The sequence below is a fragment of the Symphalangus syndactylus genome, chromosome 13 (genome assembly GCF_028878055.3).
Source record: "Symphalangus syndactylus isolate Jambi chromosome 13, NHGRI_mSymSyn1-v2.1_pri, whole genome shotgun sequence".
NCBI lineage: Eukaryota > Metazoa > Chordata > Mammalia > Primates > Hylobatidae > Symphalangus > Symphalangus syndactylus.
In genome coordinates, this window is record NC_072435.2 from 29,597,045 (window position 1) to 29,606,589 (window position 9,545).

Below are 9,545 nucleotides of genomic sequence, written 5' to 3' on the forward strand. Positions count from 1 at the left end.
CAAGCGATTCTCCTGCCTCAGTCTCCTGAGTAGCTGGAATCACAGGCACGTGCCACCACGCTCGGCTAATTTTTGTATTTTTAGTAGAGACGGGTTTCCCCATGTTGGCCAGGCTGGTCTCGAACTCCTGACCTCAGGTGATCCACCCGCCTCAGCCTCCCAAAGTGCTGGGATTACAGGTGTGCAGGTGTGAGCTACCGCATCCGGCCAAGGGATTTTCTAAGAAGGGTCCTCTGTTCCAGAAAAACTATATTCCTTATCTTTGGTTTTTTTTTTTTTTTTTGAGACGGAGTCTTGCTCTGTCACCCAGGCTGGAGTGCGGTGGCGCAATCTCGGCTCACTGCAAGCTCCGCCTCCCGGGTTCATGCCATTCTCCTGCCTCAGCCTCTCTGAGTAGCTGGGACTACAGGCACCCGCCACCACGCCCGGCTAATTTTTTTGTATTTTTAGTAGAGACAGGGTTTCACCGTGGTCTCGATCTCCTGACCTCGTGATCCGCCCGCCTCGGCCTCCCAAAGTGCTGGGATTACAAGCGTGAGCCACCGCGCCCGGCCTATTCCTTATCTTTGTTATTTTCATCCTCTCTTGAAGCCAATTCAGTTGGGCATTCACTGCCCCCATACTCCACCTTTATATCCAATCCATGAGCAAATCCTGTCCACATCTACAAAATATCTCCCATAATTCAACCATTTTTACCATCTCTGTTGCTACCACCTTTGTCCAAGCCACCATCACTGCTCGTCCGGATTATTACAATAGTCCCCACGCTGCTCTCATCACTACCCCCTGAAAGTCTTCTTCACATGGAAGCCAGGATGATCACTTTAAATCATGTCAGGACAGACATGGTGGCTTATGCTGGTAACCCCAGCACTTTGGGAGGCTGAGATGGGAATCACTTGAAGCCAGGAGTTCAAGACCAGCAAAGTTGGTAACATAGCAAAACGCCATCTCTAAAAAAAAAAAAAAAAAAAAAAAAAAAATTAGCTGGACATGGTGGTGCACACCTATAGTCCCAGCTACTTGAGAGGCTGAGGCAGAGGATTGCTTGAGTCCAGGAGTTGGAGGCTGCAGTGAGCTATGATCGTGGCACTGCACTCCAACCTGGGCAACAGAGTGAGACCCCATCGCTAAAAATAAACTTTTTTTCTTCTGCATTTTTTAATGCAGAAAAAAAAACAAAAAATAAACTCTTGAATGGCTTCCCATCACTCTCAAAATACAACCCAAAGTCCCTGCCCTGCCCCACAAAGCCCTGCATGATCTACCTCCACCACATCACCGACCTCACCTCTTAGAAGTCTTCCTCATTCACATCACTGCAGCCACACTGGTCTTCTTCCTATTCCTTTAAAAACAAAGCACACTTGCTGGGCACGGTGGCTCATGCCTGTAATCCCAGCAATTTGGGAGGCCGAGGCGGGCGGATCATGAGGTCAGGAGATCGAGACCATCCTGGCTAATACAGTGAAACCCCGTCTCTACTAAAAATACAAAAAAATTAGCTGGGCATGGTAGTGGATGCCTGTAGTCCCAGCTACTCCGGAGGCTGAGCCAGGAGAATGGCGTGAACCTGGGAGGTGGGGCTTGCAGTGAGCTGAGATCGCGCCATTGCACTCCAGCCTGGGCGACAGAGCAAGACTCCGTCTCAAAGAAAGAAAAAAAAAGCACACTCTGCCCCAGGACCTTTGCACTTGCTATTCTCTTCCTGGAACACACCTTTTCATGTAATGGCAAGCCAGTTTCCCTACTTCATTGAGATCTTCCATTAGGCAGGTTAGGCTAGCTCTGTTGGCTCTACAGAGTTTATTTAGTTCTGACTGGGTGTGGTGCCTCACACCTGTAATCTCAGCACTTTAGGAGGCTGAGGCTGGTGATCACTTGAGCCCGGGTCTAGACCAGCGTGGGCACCATGGTGATACTCCATCTCTACAAAAAATACAAAAATTAGCCGGCATTGTGGTGTGTGCCTGCCTGTAGTTCTCATACTTGGGAGGCTGAGGCAGGATTGTTTGAGTCCAGGAGGTCCAGCCTGCAGGGAACTACGATTGGGCCACGATACTCCAGCCTGGTTGACAGAGCAAAACCCTGTCTCAAAAAAAAAAAAAAAAAGAAAGAAAACACAAAGTTTCTTTCTTGTTCATATACATGTTCCATGCAAGTTGGCAAAGGTTGGTTTTCCACACAGTCAAGGACCCAGGCTGACAGATGTTCACCACCTTGTAGCACCAGCCGTAACCCAGGGCATCCTTGATCACTGAGACGAGGAAAGAGGAAAAGCACTGAACGGTCTTATGCAAGCAAAACAGCTTCGGCCCAGGAACGACTCCCGGCCCTTCCAATCACAGCTTATTCATCGGGATTACTCATGTGGTTCCACTCAATTGTATGAAGGTGGGGACGTAAAATTCCCTCACGTGCTCAGTAACAGAAAAGAACTGTCGAATTCCTTTCCTGTTACTGCCATAACAAATTACCATACACTCAGCAGCTGAAACAACACAAATTTATCATCTTACAGCTCTACAGATCAAAAGCCTCACATGGGTTTCACTGAGCTAAAAATCAAGGTGCTAACGAGGCTGCATTCCATCTGGAGCCTCTAAGAGAGAATCTGTTTCCTTTCTATTCCCAGTTTCTAGAGGCCACCCACATTCCCTGATTCATGACCCCTTTTTCCATCTTCACAGTCAACCACGACAGGTCGAGTCCCTTTCACATTTCAAATTTTTCCTGCCTCTTCTATCCTCACATCTCTTTCTCACCATGGCTGGGAAAGGTTCTCTGCTTTTAAGGACTCCTGTAATTAGACGAGGGGCATCTGGTCTACCGCCATACCACCCTAAATGCACCCGATCTTGTCTGATCTCAGAAGCTAAGCAGGGTCTTAGTTCTTGGATGTTAGTTCTTGGATGGGAGATGGGGCCACCCAGATAATCCAGAGTACTCCTTCCCCTCAAGATCCCTTTTGTTTGTTTGTTTTGAAACATTCTCGCTCTGTTGCCCAGGAGGAGTATAAGTATAGTGGCATGATCTCGGCTCACTGCAACCTCCGCCAGACCAAAACAAACAAACAAACAAACAAACAAAAAAACAAACAAACAAAAAACATAAGAAAACAAAATAAAACAAAAACAAAAAAATCCCCAAAAATCAGCCAGGCCTGGTGGTGCACACCTGTAATCCCAGCTACTCGGGAGGCTGAGGCAGAAGAATCGCTTGAATCGAGGAGGTGGAGGTTGCAGTGAGCCGAGATCATGCCACTGCACTCTAGCTTGGGCAACACAGAGAGACTCTGTCTCAAAAAAATCAAAAAACAAAACCACAAATCCCAGCCCTGCTGAGCCATGTCCCTCAGTTTTCTCATCTATAATACGAGGATGATAATAATAATAGAAAATAATCTACAGGGTACGTAGATTTTGAGGATTAAAGGAGTTAATATACATAATGGGCTTAGAGCAGTGCCTAGCGCAGACTGAGAGCTGTGTGAGTTTATTATTTATTTATTTATTATTTTGAGATAGGGTCTCACTCTGTCTTCCAGGCAGGAGTGCAGTGACACAATCACAGCCCAATGCAGCCTCGACCTCCCAGGCTCAAGGTATCCTCCTGCCTCAGCCTCCCAAGTAGCTAGGACTACAGGCGCAAGCCACCAGGCTAGTTTTTTTTTGTTTTTGTTTTTTTTAAATAGAGGCAAGGTTTTGCTGTTGCCCAGGCTGGCTTTGAACTCCTGGACTCAAGCAATCCTCCCGCCTCGGCCTCCCAAAGTGCTGGGTAATCCCATCACCAGGCGTGAGCCACTGCTCAGAACCTTTAGTTTGTTATTAATATTATTTAGGCCGGGCGCGTTCTTTCACGCCTGTAATCCCAGCACTTTGGGAGGCCAAGGCAGGCAGATCACTTGAGGTCAGGAGTTCGAGACCATCCTGGCCAACATGGTGAAACCCCGTCTCTACTAAAAACAGAAAAATTAGGCTGGGCACGATGGTTCATGCCTTTTTTGGAGGGCCAACGTGGGCAGATCACCTGAGGTCAGGAGTTCGAGACCAGCCTCACCAACATGGTGAAACCCCGTCTCTACTAAAAATACAAAAAGTAGCTGGGTGTGGTGGCATGCGCCTGTAGTCCCAGCTCCTAGGGAGGCTGAAACAGGAGAATTGCTTGAATCCGGGAGGTGGGTTGCAGTGAGCCAAGATCACACCACTGCACTCCAGCCTGGGCAACAGAACAAGACTTCTTCTCAACAAAAAAAAAAAAAAAAAAGAAAGAAAGAAAAAAGAAAAATTAGCTAGGCATGGTGGTACACAGCTGTAGTCCCAGCTACTCTAGAGGCTGAGGCAGGAGAATTGCTTGAACCCGGGAGGGTGAGGTTGCAGTGAGCCAAAATTGCGCCACTGCACTCCAGCCTGGCAACAGAGCAAGACTCTTGTCTCAAAAAAAAAAAAAAAAAAAAAAAAATATATATATATATATATATATATATAATTTAAACACCCAGAGTCCACAGTGCATACCTCCTCCAGGAGACTGGAACCCAGAAGGCGAGAGTATAGATCAGGGAGGATTTTTCTAGGCTCCCAGGGGCAGTGGGAGTTGAAGACGGAGAGAGGGGTGAGGAAGCCAAGAGGGGCTGTGGGAACCACCCAGGCCTGTAGAGGCCTGGCGCTGCCGCCTCCCACTCAGGGGCTGGGGAGACAGGAGATGAAAGCACGGTGCAGAGCAGGCCCCATATGTTCCTCATGACCCAAACTTTGTTCCCAGCGCCCGAGACGAATAGGCATGAAATCCACATCTGGGACCCACCTCCAGCCTGGTCGTTCCCTCCCCCTCTGGGCACCAAGCCCAGTCTGTCTTTGTGCTATAATGGAGGCAGCACAGGTGGCTTCCAGAGCTCCAAGGAGGCCCCTGCTCACCTCGTGGCATTGCCAGATGGCTTCTTGGAGGAGGGGACTCCTGAAGTGTGCAAAAGTCTGAGTAGGAATTTGCCCAGCGGAGAAGGGAGACAGGGAGCCCGGTTAGAGGAAACAGTTTGGCAAAGATCCCAGGGCAGGAGGTCTGTGTGGTGAAAGAAGAGATGAGGCTGGGGACTGGGGGTGGCCAGGGCATGTGGGGTCTCTCAGGCCAGGCTGAGGACCTGGGCTTTTTTCCCCCCAGGGCACTGGGGAGCCATGGGAGGTCTGTGAGCAGGGGAGGGGCAGAATCAGCTTTGTGTGAGAGACAAACCATGTCAAAACAGAGTGATACGGGCAATCGTCATCATCACTGAGGTGGCTCAGCTCACTGGGGGAGCCCAGAGAGTACCCCAAACCCAGCCTGCAGGTCAGAAAACTTCTCTCAGAGGTGGATCTTCAAGGACATTAGAAGAATCTGGTCACGACAAGAAAGGCTGAGGAGGGGGACCCTGTCCAGAGGTGCAGGGGAGCTGTGGGAGAGGCAGGGTCCACTCTAAATGTAACACAACCACTCAGGGGCTGGGCATGGTGGCTCTCGCCTGTAATCCCAGCACTTTGGGGGGCCAAGGTGGGAGGATTGCTTGAGGCCAGGAGTTCAAGACCAGCCCAGCCAGCATAGTGAGACCTCTATCACTACAAAAAAATAAAAAATGACTAGTGTGTTGGCCTGGCGCGGTGGCTCACGCCTATAATCCTAGCACTTTGGGAGGCCAAGGCGGGTGGATCACCTGAGGTCGGGAGTTTGAGGTCAGCCTGACCAACATGGAGAAATCCTGTCTCTACTAAAAGTACAAAATCAGCCGAGCGTGGTGGCGCGTGTCTGTAATCCCAGCTGCTCGGGAGGCTGAGGCAGGAGAATCACTTGAACCCGGAAGGCGGAGGTTGCAGCAAGCCCATGTCACGCCATTGCACTCTAGCCTGGGCAACAAGATCAAAACTGTCTCAAAAAAAAAAAAAAAATTACTAGTGTGGGCAATATGGTGAAACCTTGTCTCTACAAAAAAAAAAAAAAAAATACAGAAATTATCTGGGTGTGTGACATGCGCCTGTGGCCCCAGCTACTTGGGAGGCTGAGGCAAGAGGATCCCTGGAGCCTGGGAGTGAGCTATGATCACATCACTGCACTCCAGCCTGGGTGACAGAGCAAGACCCTGTTTTAAATAAATAAATACAATTTAAAAAGAAAAATTAAAAAGTAGCTGGGTGTGGTGGCACACACCTGTAGTCCCAGCTACTTGGGAGGTTGAGATGAGAGGATCACTTGAACCCAGGAAGCTGAGGTTGCAGTGAGCTGTGATCATGCCATTGCATTCCAGCCTGGGTGAGAAAGCAAAACCCTGTCTCAAAAAAAATAAAAACAAAAATAAAAATAAAACCCTCTGGGATCTGTAGGGCATGGATTGCAAGGGGAGGGAAACTGGAGGGGGAGAAGCTGAGAAGGAGGCTGCGGGGAGGACTCGGGGGGAAAAGATGCATCCTGAGCACTGGTTAGGATTATGGAGATAGTCAGAAAGTTAAATGTTGGCCAGGCACAGTGACTCACACCTGTAATCCCAGCACTTTGGGAGGCCAAGATGGGCAGATAACCTGAGGTCGGGAGTTCAAGACCAGCGACCAGCCTGGCTAACATGGTGAAACCCCGTGTCTACTAAAAATACAAAGATTAGCTGGGCGTGGTCGTGGGCCCCTGTAATCTCAGCTACTTGGGAGACTGAGGCAGGAGAATCGCTTGAACCCTAAGGTGGAGGCTACAGTTAGCCGAGATCATGAGACTCTGCCACCACTGTGCTCCAGCCTGGGCAACAGAATGACTCCGTCTCACAAAAAAAAAAAAAAAAAAAAGAAAGTTAAATGTTATATCACACCAGGAAGCCTTCCTTTTTTTTTTTTTCTTTTTTTTTTTTTAGATGAAACCCCGCTGTTTCACCCAGGCTGAAGTGCAGTGGCGCTATCTCGGCTCACTGCAAGCTCTGCCTCCCAGGTTCACATGCCATTCTCCTGCCTCAGCCTCCTGAGTAGCTGGGACTACAGCAGGCGCCCGCCACAACGCCCGGCTAATTTTTTGTATTTTTAGTAGAGACGGGGTTTCACCATGGTCTCGATCTGCTGACCTCATGATCCGCCCGCCTCGGCCTCCCAAAGTGCTGGGATTACAGGCGTGAGCCAACGCGCCCGGCCAATTTTTGTATTTTTAATAGAGATGAGGTTTCACCATGTTGGCCAGGCTGCTCTTGAACTCCTGACCTCAAGTGATCTGCCTGCCTCGGCGTCCCAACGTGCTGGGATTACAGGTGTGAGCCACCGCTCCCGGCCCAAGAGCAGAGGATCCTAACGTCTTTCCTTTTGAGTGTAGGCTAGATCTAGTGACTCATTTCTGATGCGTGGAATAAAAGGTGTGTGACTTTGGGAGACTAGGTCATAAAAGACTTGAGATGACTGCAGCCCTGTCCAACAGCTTCACTGCACCCTCAAGAGGGATCCAGAGCCACCCAGTGAAGCCATTCCCACATTCTTGGCCCTCAGGAACTGTGAACACAATAAATGTTTGTTGTTTTAAGCCACTGAGTTTTAGGGTAATTTGTCACACAACAACAGATTTTTTGTAGTTGTTTTGTTTTGTTTTGTTTTGTTTTGTTGTTGTTTTTGAGACCGTCTCACTCTTTCTTTCGCCCAGGCTGGAGGGCAGTAGTGTGATCTCGGCTCACTGCAACCTCCACTTCCTGAGTTCAAGTGATTCTCGTGCGTCATGCTCCTGAGCAGCTGGGACTAGAGGCATGCGTCACCACACCCGGCTAATTTTTTTTTTTTTTTCGATACAGAGTCTCGCTCTGTCACCCAGGCTGGAGTGCAGTGGTGCAACCTCGGCTCACTGCAACCTCCGCCTCCTGGGTTCAAGAGATTCTCCTGCCTCAGCCTCCTGAGTAGCCAGGATTACAGGCGGGTGCCACCATGCCCGGCTAATTTATGTATTTTTAGTAGAGACGCGGTTTCACGATGTTGATTAGGCCAGTCTTGAAATCCTGACCTCGTGATCCACCTGCCTCGGCCTCCCAAAGTGCTGCTGGGATTACAGGCGTGAGCCACTGTGCCCAGCCTAATTTTTGTATTTTTGGTAAAGACGGGGTTTCACCATGTTGGCCAGGCTGGTCTCAAACTCCTGACCTCAACTGATCTGCCTTCCTCGGTCTCCCAAAGTGCTAGAATTACAGGCGTGAGCCACTGTTCCCCAACTATTTTTTTCTTTTCTTTCTTTTTTTTTTTTTTGAGATGGAGTTTTGCTCTGTCGCCCAGGCTGGAGTGCAGTGGTGCGATCTCAGCTCACTGCAAGCTCTGCCTCCCGGGTTCACGCCATTCTCCTGCCTCAGCCTCCCAAGTAGCTGGGACTACAGGCGCCCACCACCACGCCCAGCTAATTTTTTGTATTTTTAGTAGAGACGGGGTTTCACCATGTTAGCCAGGATGGTCTCGATCTCCTGACCTTGTGATCCGCCCACCTCGGCCTCCCAAAGTGCTAAGATTACAGGTGTGAGCCACCACACCCGGCCTATTTTATTGCTTTTCATAAAAAGCAGAGATGAGGTCTTACTATGTTGCCCAGGCTGGTCTCAAACTCCTGATCTCAAGTAATCCTCCCTCCTCAGCCTCCCAAAGTGCTGGGATTACAGGCATGAACCACCAAGCCCCACCAGCAACAAATTATTAGTATGTACCTTTCCTTCTTGTGTTCTTTCTTTGTGTCTCTCTCCACCCCTGACTCTCTCTGGGTGTCTCTCTCCATCTCTGGGTTTTGAATGTCCATCCCAATTTGCTATCTCTGAATACCTCTGTCTTTCTGATTCCTTTGTAGTCTCTCCCATCACGTCAGTTGGTCTGTTTCTGGTCCTCTCTCCCTCTATCCGGGTCTCTCTATCTCTGTCCATCTGTTCCTCTCTGTTGATGTCTCTTTCTCTGCACGAGCGTCTCTATTTATAGATGTGTGTGTGCCTGTTCCCAGGTCTCTGTCTCTAGCTCTGTGTGTGTGTTTCTTTCTTTTTTCTTTTTCTTTCTTTTTTTTTTTTTTTTTTTTTGAGATGGCGTCTCACTCTGTTGCCTAGGCTGGAGTGCACTGTTGGGATCTCGGCTCACTGTAGCCTCCACCTACCCAGTTCAAGCGATTCTCCTGTCTCAGCCTCCTGAGTAACCAGGATTATAGGTGTGTGCCACCACGCCCAGCTAATTTTTGTATTTTTTAGTAGAAACGGGGTTGCACCATGTTGGTCAGGCTGGTCTCGAACTCCTGACCTCAGGTGATCCACCCGCCTCAACCACCCTAAGTGCTGGGATTACAGGCGTGAGCCACCGTGCCTGGCTAATTTTTTATGTATTTAGTAGAGATGGCATTTGGCCATGTTGGCCAGGCTGGTCTCAGTCTCCTAGCCTCAAGTGACCCACCCACCTTGACCTCCCAGAGTTCTGGGATTACAGGTGTGAGCCATCAGGCCCAGTCTGTGTGTGTGTTTCTATGTCTGTCTCCACCTGTACTGACGTATGTGTGTCTCTTTCTATGTCTCTCTGTCTCGTTAATGTTTGGTGTCAGGCTGGAAGGTG